Source organism: Pseudophryne corroboree, chromosome 1 (assembly GCF_028390025.1).
Source record: "Pseudophryne corroboree isolate aPseCor3 chromosome 1, aPseCor3.hap2, whole genome shotgun sequence".
Taxonomy (NCBI): domain Eukaryota; kingdom Metazoa; phylum Chordata; class Amphibia; order Anura; family Myobatrachidae; genus Pseudophryne; species Pseudophryne corroboree.
The window spans coordinates 864,266,513-864,281,226 of record NC_086444.1 but is presented as its reverse complement, the minus strand read 5'-3'; the positions used below and the strand labels follow the sequence as shown (position 1 = coordinate 864,281,226).

Genomic DNA, 14,714 nt, shown 5'->3' with positions numbered 1-14,714 from the left:
ATGTATCCTGTGTGTGTATCATGTGCCGTGTGTATGTATCCTATGTGTGTGTATGTGCTGCGTGTGTGTATGCATGCTATGTGTGTATGTGTATGTGTATATGCTGTGTGTATGTATGCTCTGTGTGTATATGTATGCATGCTCTGTGTGTATGCATGCATGTATGCTCCGTGTGTGTGTCTGCAGTGTGTATGTTTGATCCGAGTAGTTATGTATTGTATATATGTTTTTGAAAGTACGCCATGAATGTATGTATGCTGTGTGTAAGTATGTATGTATATGTACAGAAGTGTATGTATGTGTGTGTGTATGTATATGTATATATATATATATATATATATATATATCACAACATATGTACATGCATACGTGAACGGAACCCCCCCCCAAGAAAATCCTGCGTTTGCCCCTGCCTGGGCGTCTGGTAGGAGAGTCAACTCTCCCTCCTCATGAAGACCTCCAGGTAACTGCTGCCACAATTCACAGCTCTGGGTGCCCAGTCTTTCTGCTGCTGATATTCTCTCTCTCTCCATGTCCCTCTCTCTCTCTCCATGTCACTCTATTTTGCCATGTCTCCTCTTCATCTCTCTCTCTTTTGCCATGTCTCTCTCTCTCTTGCAATGTCTCTATCTCCATGTCTCTCTCACCCTCTCTTGCCATGTCACTCTTTTTGTCTGTTTTTGAACTTTCAAGACTCTGAGTGTGTGTGTGTGTGTGTGTGTGTGTGTGTGTGTGTGTGTGTGTGTGTATATATATATATATATATATATATATATAAAACCCCCTCATAAAATCCTGCGTTTGCCCCTGGAAGGGGCTCTACCTGTCGTACTGTGTAAAAGGGGACGCTGTCTGCCGTACTGTGTAAAAGGGGGGACTCTGAAAATTGTGGGCATTGTGTGTAAAGGGCACTAGTATGTGGGGCGGGCAATGTGAATAAGATTGTGCTACTGTGAAGCATTATTTTGAATTGGTGGTACTTTTGTGTGGCCACGCCCCTTCCTTGTGAGGCCACACCCTTTCTGTGGCATTGCAGGTGAGGTGAGTTCCCCCACCTCTCCAAGACCACTTTAAGCCCTGCCTGCCTCTAAGAGTCATAAGCCTGAAATTATTCGAAGCTAAGTTGTTACTTATTGTTATAACTTATTACACCTGATTGCACATACTTTTTCACCAACACTATTAGGCGCTTTTATATACTTCATTTTTATATATATATATATATATATATATATATATATATTGTTCTGGCAATAACTTAGATAACTGAATTTTTTTTTGCCTTTTTTTTCTACAATGGCATGTTCTTGACCTTTACTAGACCTAATAAAGTATGAAGTTCTCATTGAGTTTTAGACATGTGCCCTATCATATGTAGAGTGCACTACTGTGGTATAAATAGACAGTTTCACCATCATTTTATAATACAGGTTGAGCTCGATGGACATTTTGTCTTTTTTCAACCTCACCAACTATGCAACTATGTACTTTATTATTATACATATGTTACATTATACTGCATTCGTAAGACTATAGTGTATTCACTACAGTGCATAACCTGGTAGATTATACTGCATAAACTATCAGTATGGATGTTGCCACGCTAAACGAGCACTCCTTGCGCGGCTGTGCCAAGCTGCGGCATTTGCTTCATGTGAATGGAGTGCATACACTTATAAGATGCGTGTGCCCTAGATGTGCACGCTGTCATCGCGGTTAGATCTAACATCTTTATTTACTATAAATAGCACTGTATATGCTGTTTATAAAGAGGCCCAGACTATGCATTATAGAATCCATGTTGTCTGCAAGCTATGAACTCTGTAATGGTTGGCCAATCCTCTGTGGTTGCTATTCACATCCACTGTGGTGGCTGGCCACATCCCTTAAGCATGGACCACTGCCACTGCATTCCCAGGTGGGCTAGTAATGCCCCAATCCAACACTGGAGATAAACAAAGATATTGAGAGACGTGTGTTGGAGAATTGGTAGGTAGGTATACTGATAGGTTAATTGGCGCCCAACAAAAATTAACCTTTGTGTGCATGTACATGTGGTAGGACATATAAATTGTAAGCTCCACTGGGGCAGGGACTGAAGTGAATCGTCAAATATTCTATGTAATATGCTGCGGAATATGTTGCACTATATAAATATCTGGTAATAAACATAGGGACGCAGTTATGTGACCGGTCCCAAATGCTGAATAGTCAATAGGTTGGCATGCCGACCAACATGGACTATTCCCACTCGTGGGTGTCCACGACACCCATAGAGTGGGAATAGAACCTTTGGTGAGCGCATCGAGCCACTGAGCACGCTACATGTCAAGCGCAGCAAGCCCGCAAGGGGCTTCATTGCGCTACGCCCCCCCGCCGGCCATCTAAAAGCTGGGATCCCGGCATCGGTGTGGTGACCGGCGGTCGCACGAACCCAACACATAAATATATATATATATATATATATAAAATAATACACAGTGCGAACTCAGTACTAGTGGGTTTAGAAAATTTTGTGGAACTTCTCCACTGGCTCACTTCTCCACTCTTTTCACTGCTTAATACATCTCCCCAGGCTTGTGTGATTTCTGTTAGTCATTCACTGTAATATCACACAGCGATTAGCACCTCCTAAAATTGACATTAACACCAGGGTCACCGAGATGGCACAGAGCAGGTAGGGGAAATATGGAAGGTAAGAGACATTTTTGTTTGAATGGAAATATATATATTTTGTATTTTAAGTAAGTGTAACTGTATCTTAGACATCACTCAGATACTGTAGATGCATCTTCTATGAAGCTTTATTATATATGTTTAATTCCATTGAAATGATGCATCCAAAGTCCAGACTTACAGTAAATGCTGTTTTTTTAGAACATATATTTATATTCCAAATCCATTAACAAACTCTTCTTACAACATCAAACAAACATACTATAAAAGGATATCAATAAACTATACTTTTGCCATTAAATATATTAGTTGTTTATCTTTCACTACCTTATTCTGTGAGTAACAATTGTGCAATCTTGAATGTTTTATGTGAAATATTCTTAATAGTTTTTAATATTGCTGGGTTTTGATCTAAAATGTTTTTACGTTTACAAAGAAGTGTCTATTTAGTGCTGCCATTATTTTTTTATTGTCCTATTATAGCTAATTAGATGTTTTAGATGTTTCCTGTTTTTGCTGGCTGCTTTGTATATTTTTTTCACCTATATTTTAGTTTTAATTTAGTCTTTTATTTTTTACTGTTGTATTTGAAATGTGCATTTTTGTACAGAAGTTGGCCTTGCTGCTTTGTTCTCTGTTTTCTGCTTGGACATAAAATTAATCTTTTCAATATACTCCTCACTTTTAAAAAGTAATCTACAGACTAAACTTTGAGAATTCTTAAAAAAAAGAGCTATAGAAATATATATATATATATATATATATATATATATATATATATATATATATATGTAGTCTGTATAGTTTTAACTGTTTCAAACATATTTTTATTGTTCTTTAACCATAGAAGTATAGGCTATTGATACACAATTATAGCCCATTGCATAGGAGACACATATCTTCACGTATTATAATATAAACACCCTGGAAGGCGGCACTCACGAGGCTTAGAATGGACGAATAATCAGACGGACAGTGTCAACAGTTTAACTGTTGACGCTGTCCGTCTGATTATTCGTCCATTCTAAGCTTCGTGAGTGCCGCCTTCCAGGGTATTTATGTCATGGAGTCTGGTTAGACTCAAGGAGGACACCCGAGCATTTTCTTAAAGGGACAGTAATGCGAGTGCCGACTTATTGCTGAATATGTATCAGAATCAGAATCAGAATCAGCTTTATTGGCCAGGTGTACTCACGTACACTAGGAATTCTTTGTGGTACAATGCATCGCCAAGCAGCAACATGAAGGGGGAATACATAGCATACGAAGGGGGAAGAACATAGCATACATTACACACATTACACAAATGAGTTGATACTGCACATTGCAACTGTACAATAGACTCAACATATTAGACATATTATACACGTAGGACTAAACACAAAGGCTGCTTGGCAGAGCAGCACCGAGGCAGCCATCCGCGGCGCCAACTAGAACTCAAACAATGCACATAATACAGAAGATTTAAGTATTACATCAAAAGATAAACCACACAGACAATAAAGACAGAAAGCATAATGCAGGGTTGGTGTAAGCATTTTGGGTAATAACCTCCAGGGGTTGTGTATTCCACCCTCACAAGGTACCAGGTGCGGAAGCCATCTTAGGCGCTCTGCGTAGGATTACCCAGGGTGGAATAGTCCACCCCCGAAGAGAACACAAAACGGGGAGATTGCAGAGTCCTTAGGTTCAGAGTAGGGTTCCAGTAAAACCATCAGGTCCATGTATTTTTCATCCCATCCACAAGTTTACCAGATAAGGCAGCCATGTTGGGCGCACTACGAAGGTTACACAGTGGGAGATGAGCCATACAAGGGCCAAATGCATCTACGGGAAAACTGACACGAGTGTAGGAGTATGCTATACCCTGCATGGAAAGATCCAAATGAAGCACACCCTGCCCATGGAGGGACCATCCGAGGCAGCCATGTGAGGCGCACTGTGTAGGTTACTGCTGGCAGGGTGTGCAACCAATGGAGGTACACATTACAGGACTAGCACACAGTGGGGGGAAAGTACCCTGTAAGAAGAAAGAAGGGAAAGACACATTTGCAGGAAAACATTAATTTGTGAAAATGATAAATGTCCTGGTCTCATGAGAGCAGTGCGGGTGTGTGTGAGAGTGTGGGGAGCAGTGCGGGTGGGTGTAAGAATGTGGAGTGCACACTATACTTTTATATATATATATATATATAAAACAAAAAAATCAACCCTAATATCTTGCGCTATACCTCTAGTCTCAAACCAACAAGAAATACCCTCTGTCAGATAAGGTATTAAAAGTAGATTACAAATAGAAATGGATTCTCGTGGGAGCCAATATGCCTTTTGTATGACAATAATTAAAAGTTTTTATTGTACAGAAACAAACGATATTTATCCTAAGCGTTTGTTATTGACACAACCTTCTAAAAATTCATATAAAACAATATTACAATCTTATACATAAATTACAGTTGGATGTGAGGATTTTACAGCCAGGTGATCACAGTCAGAACTCGAAATGGATGTATCTCCAACCAGATGTTTGTGATAAGGACTTTGTTAACCAGACGTTGCAAAACCCAACGCGTTTCGTCCGTTAGGACTTCATCAGGGGTTTGGAATCTGGATAGTTACAAATGGAAATATATAAATCATATAGTCTTCATTAATAAGACATATTATTATCCAGGTAAGTATTCCATTGAAATCTATTGTGGATTAACATACATACCAGTTCTTATAGTAGGAGTGATTACCATTGATTAGAAAGGTTTAGAATATCCAATGATTACATCCAATCACATATTCAATTCGATAAATATAATATCTGAAACATTATCGTTATAATAATCAATAAACATTATCCTTATACAAATGATAAAAGGAAGAGGGAGGGAGAGTCAAAAGAAGAGGAAAGGGAGGGAAAGTCGAAAGAATATTATGAATGTCAATATAAATCAAATAGCTCCGTATTTATCCACATAATCAACATCAATTCAGCTGATGGAAATGATACAAAGGGCAGGGTCTACAAGTATCAGAAACTACCAATAGTTATAGAACACTCCAATTAAAGTCCACATAAAACTTCAAATTCACAATATACACACAATTATATCCACATTACAACTCATTGTACAATACATACCTAGATAGACTTCAAAAAAAATATATATAAATTTGGTTGAAATTAGATGATGTTACGTTCCCTAAAAGGGATAAAGATAAAATAGTTTTTTGTCACTCAAATGATTGTTAATAGGAAATGTTTCTGTAACATCCTGTTTACCATTAAAATAACATAGATGCTACCAACAAATCAGAGAAGATATAACAACAACTTCCTCAATTGATTATAAGAAACCATGCTGATGTCAGTATTTAATGTAAGGTATTTAAGGTGATTCAAATAGAAGAACTTTTTTATCCCAAACTAATTAATAAATGATGTCTTTAATCTAACATGCAATGGGGAGTGGTATATTCAATCAATCATTAGAGAGCCAATTAAGTTCACAGCTGTAATTTATAACCAGCAAGAAGAACTTTTTAACATCTGAAATACTAATCTTAACATCATATGGTATTTAATATTTGCACTAAATTAGTCTGGTTCTTACCTATTTTCAATCAAGAATGGTGGAACCTTATAGTCTACCTCTGTTTATACATGTCACCAAACAGAGAACTTAGGAAAATTTCAAATCCTGAACGAAACTATTCCCTGTGGACAAGTAAATCTAAATCAGTATATTACAATCATACTAAAATTAAGTAGTTACTCTTAAATTAAGGAATCCATTCATCTAATAAATTTTCAAAAAGACCATCCAATAACTAAGTTCCAAATATACAATTATAGTACTCAAACTTACTGTTTACAGGAACAAGTGCAACCTCACTGAATCCCAACTACAGAATGAGAGGCAATATAAGGACATCCCTTTATAGCTCCCTTGATATTACATCACTTTCTGCTGGCTGATTAATTAATTTATTATTAGTTAGTGATGTGTTAAGACCTCATAGTACTATGTGGAATGCCATTCTTACTGGTTACCTAACAGATCCCCTAAATGATGTCTTTAATCTAACATGCAATGGGGAGTGGTATATTCAATCAATCATTAGAGAGCCAATTAAGTTCACAGCTGTAATTTATAACCAGCAAGAAGAACTTTTTAACATCTGAAATACTTAACCTCATATGGTATTCAATATTTGCACTAAATTAGTCTGGTTCTTACCTATTTTCAATCAAGAATGGTGGAACCTTATAGTCTACCTCTGTTTATACATGTCACCAAAAAGAGGACTTAGGAAAAATTTCAAATCCTGAATGATACTATTCCCTGTGGACAAGTAAAACTAAATCAGTATATTACAATCATATTAAAATTAAGTAGTTACTCTTCAATTAAGGAATCCATTCATCTAATAAATTTTCAAAAAGACCATCCAATAACTAAGTTCCAAAAATACCAATATAGTACTCAAACTTACTTTTTACAGGAACAAGTGCAACCTCACTGAATACCAACTACAGAATGAGAGGCAATATAGGGGCATCCCTTTATAGCTCCCTTGATATTACATCACTTCCTGCTGGCTGATTAATTAATTTATTATTAGTTAGTAATGTGTTAAGACCTCATAGTACTATGTGGAATGCCATTCTTACTGGTTAACTAACATCAATTCTGCTTCCTGACATTATAAAAATAAGAGGGGACAAAATCTGAACGCTACATGCGTTCCACTCTCGCGTGCGTGTCAACGCACCGCACTTCCGGTTCCGGCGGAAGTACGCACAGCGTGCGTGTCACAGTCACGCACTTCCGGCGGAAGTACATCACATGCGAGTCACGATCGCTGTTTGCGTGCCATGGTCCCGTAGTTCGATGGAGATGTGTCAGCGGATGTTAAATTTTGTGGTTAGCTTTAGGGATTCTTTCTGTGATGAATAAAGATTAAACAAAAATTCTTTATAAGGTCTACTATTAAAGAGTTCTTTGGTCATTAAAGTCAAACTCTTTTTTCACAGTTAGAATTGTAACATTAATATTGAATTCTAAATAGTAATAAAGTGCTGTTATCTCATCAATTAAATAAAGGTATTAATAGTGCTATTTATTAAATAAGTGTTAATCAATATAAGTGACCAATTTGTGATAAATAATATTAATTATAAACTATTTGATAAAAAAATATACTTAAAGTGACTTATTGCAATAATAACTAATAGTATTGATACGACATGTTTCAAATTTAAAGTTTAGTGTTTAATTGTCTGGTTCAAATTACACCGACAATATTAATATAACCAACATCAACATGATTTCCCATTTACAGAAAAATTCACCACATATTACATTTCATAAGAGTTATATATTGATAGACCATGAACATACTATATATACTTAAATCATCCCTAAGTTGTATATTCCTTTTATCAAACTTAAACTAAAAAAACTATAAACATAGGGGGAGGGGGGGGGGGGGACTGTAAGATGGCCGGACTAATAATAGGAATGGTTAAATACTATTCACTTCTCTTTTATTATGAAGACTATTATAGGAAAGACACAATATCAATATCTTCGTTTAAGCCACCAGGAGTGAGAGTGTTCAAAGAGTAGATCCAAAATGTCTCCTGTTTGGATAAAGTTAGATCTCTACTTTTTCCTCTAGGATCTGATGGAATGTATTCGAGAATGGTAAAGGAGAAATTCTCCTTAGTCACAACTGAATTGTGTTTATCCATAAAGTGTCTGGGGAGACTATGGGACGTCAGTTTGTTTTTCACGTTCCTCATATGTTCTTGTACTCTGATTTTAATCATTCTCTTAGTTTTGCCTATATACGATAGGCCACAGCTGCAAGTGATCTGATAGATAACATATTCAGTGTTACAGTTCACAAGGTGTCCTAATTTGTACCATTTCCCTGTTTCCATTTTAATATTAATGGATTTACGTTCCATAAATTTACAACAGATACACTTTGAACATGGATAACAACCCTTTGTAGGTATAATGGAGTCTGGACAGCTTCTGTGTTGTACTAAGTCAGATAGTCTACTTGGTGCTATTATACTTTTCAGATTGGTGGATTTCTGGAAGACCAGGTTAGGTTTATTTGGAAGCGTAGGGCCCAAAATTGGGTCCTTCAAAAGTAAACCCCAATGGCGTTCCAGAATTTTTCTAATTGAATGATTTTCACGGTTAAATTGTGTAATAAAAGGTCTTAACTGTTGTCTTGCTGGTTCAATCTTATCCTTAGGAAGTAACATCTTATCTCTTTCTTGTAGAGATGCTTTTATTTTGGCCTTAGAGACCATATCAACAGTATAGCCCCTTTCTTCAAATCTCTTTTGTATGACTGCTGCCTGATCCCAGTAGTCTTCAATGCTGGTACAATTACGTCTTAAACGGAGAAATTGAGCGTATGGCACATTGTTTTTCCATGCTGGAAAATGACAACTAGTTTGCGGGATGTAACTATTGGTGTCCACTTCCTTAAAAAACGTTTTTGTACTAATCTTTTCACCTACTGTTCCCATTAAGGTGAGATCAAGATAGTCTATCTTCTGCGAATCAGTTTGATAGGTGAACTTTAAATTCAGATTGTTGATCTGAATGGAAGCCATAAAGTCATCAATACTAGCTCTATCTCCTTTCCATATGAAAAGAAGATCGTCTATGTATCTGCGATAGAAAACAATGTTTTCACAATATTCAGAACCATAAACAAATGTATCTTCCCATTCCTTCATAAAAAGGTTAGCGTACGATGGGGCAAACTTAGTCCCCATCGCTGTACCTTGTTTTTGTAAATAGAATTTGTTGTTAAATTCAAAAAAGTTGTGGTTTAGAATAAATGTTATGCCTTCCAGCAGAAATGACACATCCTTTTTGGATAATTCGGGATCATTAGATAGAACTGCTCTAATTGACTCTATACCCTTAGAATGCGGGATAGAAGAATATAGCGCTTGGACGTCCAGAGTGAGCCAATAATAATCCTTTATCCAAATAAAGGAATTTAGTTCCTGGAGGACACTTGTAGAATCTTTAAGGTATGAGTCCATTTTAGTTACATAAGGTTGAAGTCGAATATCAATATAGTGCGACAAATTAGAAGTTAGAGAATTCACTCCTGCCACTATAGGTCTTCCTGGCGGATTTGTATTACTTTTATGTATCTTTGGTATGTGATAAAAGTTCGGCACTATTGGATGTTTCACGTCCAAATAATCGAACTCATCCTTGCAGATCAAATTGTCCCTCAACGCTCTCATTAACAGTTGGTATTCAGTGAGGTTGCACTTGTTCCTGTAAAAAGTAAGTTTGAGTACTATATTGGTATTTTTGGAACTTAGTTATTGGATGGTCTTTTTGAAAATTTATTAGATGAATGGATTCCTTAATTGAAGAGTAACTACTTAATTTTAATATGATTGTAATATACTGATTTAGTTTTACTTGTCCACAGGGAATAGTATCATTCAGGATTTGAAATTTTTCCTAAGTCCTCTTTTTGGTGACATGTATAAACAGAGGTAGACTATAAGGTTCCACCATTCTTGATTGAAAATAGGTAAGAACCAGACTAATTTAGTGCAAATATTGAATACCATATGAGGTTAAGTATTTCAGATGTTAAAAAGTTCTTCTTGCTGGTTATAAATTACAGCTGTGAACTTAATTGGCTCTCTAATGATTGATTGAATATACCACTCCCCATTGCATGTTAGATTAAAGACATCATTTAGGGGATCTGTTAGGTAACCAGTAAGAATGGCATTCCACATAGTACTATGAGGTCTTAACACATCACTAACTAATAATAAATTAATTAATCAGCCAGCAGAAAGTGATGTAATATCAAGGGAGCTATAAAGGGATGTCCTTATATTGCCTCTCATTCTGTAGTTGGGATTCAGTGAGGTTGCACTTGTTCCTGTAAACAGTAAGTTTGAGTACTATAATTGTATATTTGGAACTTAGTTATTGGATGGTCTTTTTGAAAATTTATTAGATGAATGGATTCCTTAATTTAAGAGTAACTACTTAATTTTAGTATGATTGTAATATACTGATTTAGATTTACTTGTCCACAGGGAATAGTTTCGTTCAGGATTTGAAATTTTCCTAAGTTCTCTGTTTGGTGACATGTATAAACAGAGGTAGACTATAAGGTTCCACCATTCTTGATTGAAAATAGGTAAGAACCAGACTAATTTAGTGCAAATATTAAATACCATATGATGTTAAGATTAGTATTTCAGATGTTAAAAAGTTCTTCTTGCTGGTTATAAATTACAGCTGTGAACTTAATTGGCTCTCTAATGATTGATTGAATATACCACTCCCCATTGCATGTTAGATTAAAGACATCATTTATTAATTAGTTTGGGATAAAAAAGTTCTTCTATTTGAATCACCTTAAATACCTTACATTAAATACTGACATCAGCATGGTTTCTTATAATCAATTGAGGAAGTTGTTGTTATATCTTCTCTGATTTGTTGGTAGCATCTATGTTATTTTAATGGTAAACAGGATGTTACAGAAACATTTCCTATTAACAATCATTTGAGTGACAAAAAACTATTTTATCTTTATCCCTTTTAGGGAACGTAACATCATCTAATTTCAACCAAATTTATATATATTTTTTTGAAGTCTATCTAGGTATGTATTGTACAATGAGTTGTAATGTGGATATAATTGTGTGTATATTGTGAATTTGAAGTTTTATGTGGACTTTAATTGGAGTGTTCTATAACTATTGGTAGTTTCTGATACTTGTAGACCCTGCCCTTTGTATCATTTCCATCAGCTGAATTGATGTTGATTATGTGGATAAATACGGAGCTATTTGATTTATATTGACATTCATAATATTCTTTCGACTTTCCCTCCCTTTCCTCTTCTTTTGACTCTCCCTCCCTCTTCCTTTTATCATTTGTATAAGGATAATGTTTATTGATTATTATAACGATAATGTTTCAGATATTATATTTATCGAATTGAATATGTGATTGGATGTAATCATTGGATATTCTAAACCTTTCTAATCAATGGTAATCACTCCTACTATAAGAACTGGTATGTATGTTAATCCACAATAGATTTCAATGGAATACTTACCTGGATAATAATATGTCTTATTAATGAAGACTATATGATTTATATATTTCCATTTGTAACTATCCAGATTCCAAACCCCTGATGAAGTCCTAACGGACGAAACGCGTTGGGTTTTGCAACGTCTGGTTAACAAAGTCCTTATCACAAACATCTGGTTGGAGATACATCCATTTCGAGTTCTGACTGTGATCACCTGGCTGTAAAATCCTCACATCCAACTGTAATTTATGTATAAGATTGTAATATTGTTTTATATGAATTTTTAGAAGGTTGTGTCAATAACAAACGCTTAGGATAAATATCGTTTGTTTCTGTACAATAAAAACTTTTAATTATTGTCATACAAAAGGCATATTGGCTCCCACGAGAATCCATTTCTATTTGTAATCTACTTTTAATACCTTATCTGACAGAGGGTATTTCTTGTTGGTTTGAGACTAGAGGTATAGCGCAAGATATTAGGGTTGATTTTTTTGTTTTGTAGTATTGTCTCTGTCAGTTAACCCTAAGATTGCAGCTTTTACCAAAAATGCCGATTTTTAGCGATAGATCAAAAAGACAGTCAAAAGCTAAAAATATTTTTGATGAGGAAGAACAGGTGTTTCAAGCAGATGAGGATGATTATTATGGCTACCTTAATCTGGTAGAAAAGTTAGCAGTAAAAGAACTTAATAATTGGTATGATATAGTTACATTGGAGAAATATCTTGAAGTAGGAAGGATCCCAAGAGGCCTAAGGCTACATAAGACCCCTACGATAGGAGGAGGAAATGAAAGCTTTATCACCAATTGGAATTCGATCTTAGATGATTGTTCCAATAAACTCATTGGTTTGATTATTTCTGAAAGGAAGAGGGAATTAGGTCGTATTGAGGAAGAAATCAAGAAAATTGAATTACAAGCCAATAAATTTGATGATAGTGAGGAGTTCAAACGGGATGTGGTGGATCTGCACCACAAACTAGATAGTACTGAAGAAGAAATTATATCACGTAAACAGAAGAAATTTTTGCGAGATAGAAATGATTACATATCTGGCCAGATACATCATTTACCCATTAATGAAGGGAGGATGGAAGAGAGAACTCAGGCACCATTGATGAATCACTCACGGTATGATAAGAGATACCAGGGTGACTATAGACAGTATCGTGGGAACTATGGAGGCCAACAATCTCATAATAGATCCAGAAGGAACTATCAATCCCCCCATTACAATCGGAGAGAAGAATGGAGGGGCTATAGGAATAGATACCCCTCACAACAGGGTGGACAAAGGAATCGATTGGTTTCTTTTCGTGATAGATCTGATCAAGGGAACTATTCGTATAGGGGTAGATATAATACTGACAGATCCCCTACTCCAGTTAGGCAACAGAGAGGCCATTTTTTAGAAGAACGACGAGGACACAGATTTCCTCGCATACAACAACAAAAAGAGGAACTTCACACAAGATTAGATTCTCCACAGGGTGTGAAGAGAGGACACAATGGAGGAAACGAGGATGTAGAGGGGGCAGAGAGAAGCCCGAAAAAACGAAGAGCACTGTTCCATCAAGAGAAGTCCCATCTGGGGTTGTCAATATCGCAAAGAGACAGTTATCAACAGCGGAAAGCTCCTTATTAGAGAAGGGTTTAAAATTTGCGCCGGATTCACATGTAAATAAATTTAATTTATTTATAGACCTTAATAAGTATATTCGGAAATTGACCATCCATAGACATTTTCTTAAAAATCCCCCAATTGAAAGTTCCAATAAAGAGAAACCTCCATTGGTAAAATTACCTTCTAAGTTTTACCCTGTAGAATCTAAAAGTAGTAATTTGGACATATTTTATGAGTCTGTTAAGGAGGACTTTAGAAAAATGAAATCAAAAAGTTCTAAATATGGAAATAATCTGAACCCTCAAGAGAAAGGAGCCTTGAAGTCCCTTAAAAAAGATAAGAGCATAGTGATTAAAGGGGCCGATAAAGGAGGAGCTTTGGTCCTTCAGACAAGAGAAGCCTATTTGAATGAGGCTTCTAGTATACTACTAGATGGGCATACATATATTAAATTACCTGGCAATCCTACTAAAACTTACCAAGAGGAATTAACCTGTCTGTTAATGAGAGCGTTGAGGGACAATTTGATCTGCAAGGATGAGTTCGATTATTTGGACGTGAAACATCCAATAGTGCCGAACTTTTATCACATACCAAAGATACATAAAAGTAATACAAATCCGCCAGGAAGACCTATAGTGGCAGGAGTGAATTCTCTAACTTCTAATTTGTCGCACTATATTGATATTCGACTTCAACCTTATGTAACTAAAATGGACTCATACCTTAAAGATTCTACAAGTGTCCTCCAGGAACTAAATTCCTTTATTTGGATAAAGGATTATTATTGGCTCACTCTGGACGTCCAAGCGCTATATTCTTCTATCCCGCATTCTAAGGGTATAGAGTCAATTAGAGCAGTTCTATCTAATGATCCCGAATTATCCAAAAAGGATGTGTCATTTCTGCTGGAAGGCATAACATTTATTCTAAACCACAACTTTTTTGAATTTAACAACAAATTCTATTTACAAAAACAAGGTACAGCGATGGGGACTAAGTTTGCCCCATCGTACGCTAACCTTTTTATGAAGGAATGGGAAGATACATTTGTTTATGGTTCTGAATATTGTGAAAACATTGTTTTCTATCGCAGATACATAGACGATCTTCTTTTCATATGGAAAGGAGATAGAGCTAGTATTGATGACTTTATGGCTTCCATTCAGATCAACAATCTGAATTTAAAGTTCACCTATCAAACTGATTCGCAGAAGATAGACTATCTTGATCTCACCTTAATGGGAACAGTAGGTGAAAAGATTAGTACAAAAACGTTTTTTAAGGAAGT

General features: G+C 35.9%; 2 long non-coding RNA genes across 5 annotated transcripts; one reads left to right on the top strand and one right to left on the bottom strand.

Annotated features, from left to right (window-relative positions):
• Positions 1-4,998: 4,998 nt before the first annotated feature.
• Positions 4,999-7,245, bottom strand: LOC134957618 (uncharacterized). Of its 3 annotated transcripts, none has more exons than XR_010186691.1 (5): positions 7,165-7,245; positions 6,282-6,385; positions 5,810-5,870; positions 5,393-5,488; positions 4,999-5,283 (listed from the first exon to the last, which is right to left on the bottom strand). It is a non-coding gene; the product is annotated as an uncharacterized LOC134957618 (long non-coding RNA). The 3 variants fall into 3 exon arrangements; XR_010186710.1 differs by lacking the exon at positions 7,165-7,245 and adding an exon at positions 6,537-6,881; XR_010186702.1 differs by lacking the exon at positions 5,810-5,870 and having other exon boundaries at positions 7,165-7,237.
• A 2,725-nt stretch (positions 7,246-9,970) lies between these two features.
• LOC134957446 (uncharacterized) lies at positions 9,971-12,169 on the top strand. 2 transcript variants are annotated; one of them, XR_010186608.1, is made up of 5 exons: positions 9,971-10,004; positions 10,784-10,887; positions 11,299-11,358; positions 11,680-11,775; positions 11,885-12,169. It is a non-coding gene; the product is annotated as an uncharacterized LOC134957446 (long non-coding RNA). The 2 variants fall into 2 exon arrangements; XR_010186617.1 differs by lacking the exon at positions 11,299-11,358.
• The last annotated feature ends 2,545 nt before the right edge of the window (positions 12,170-14,714 follow it).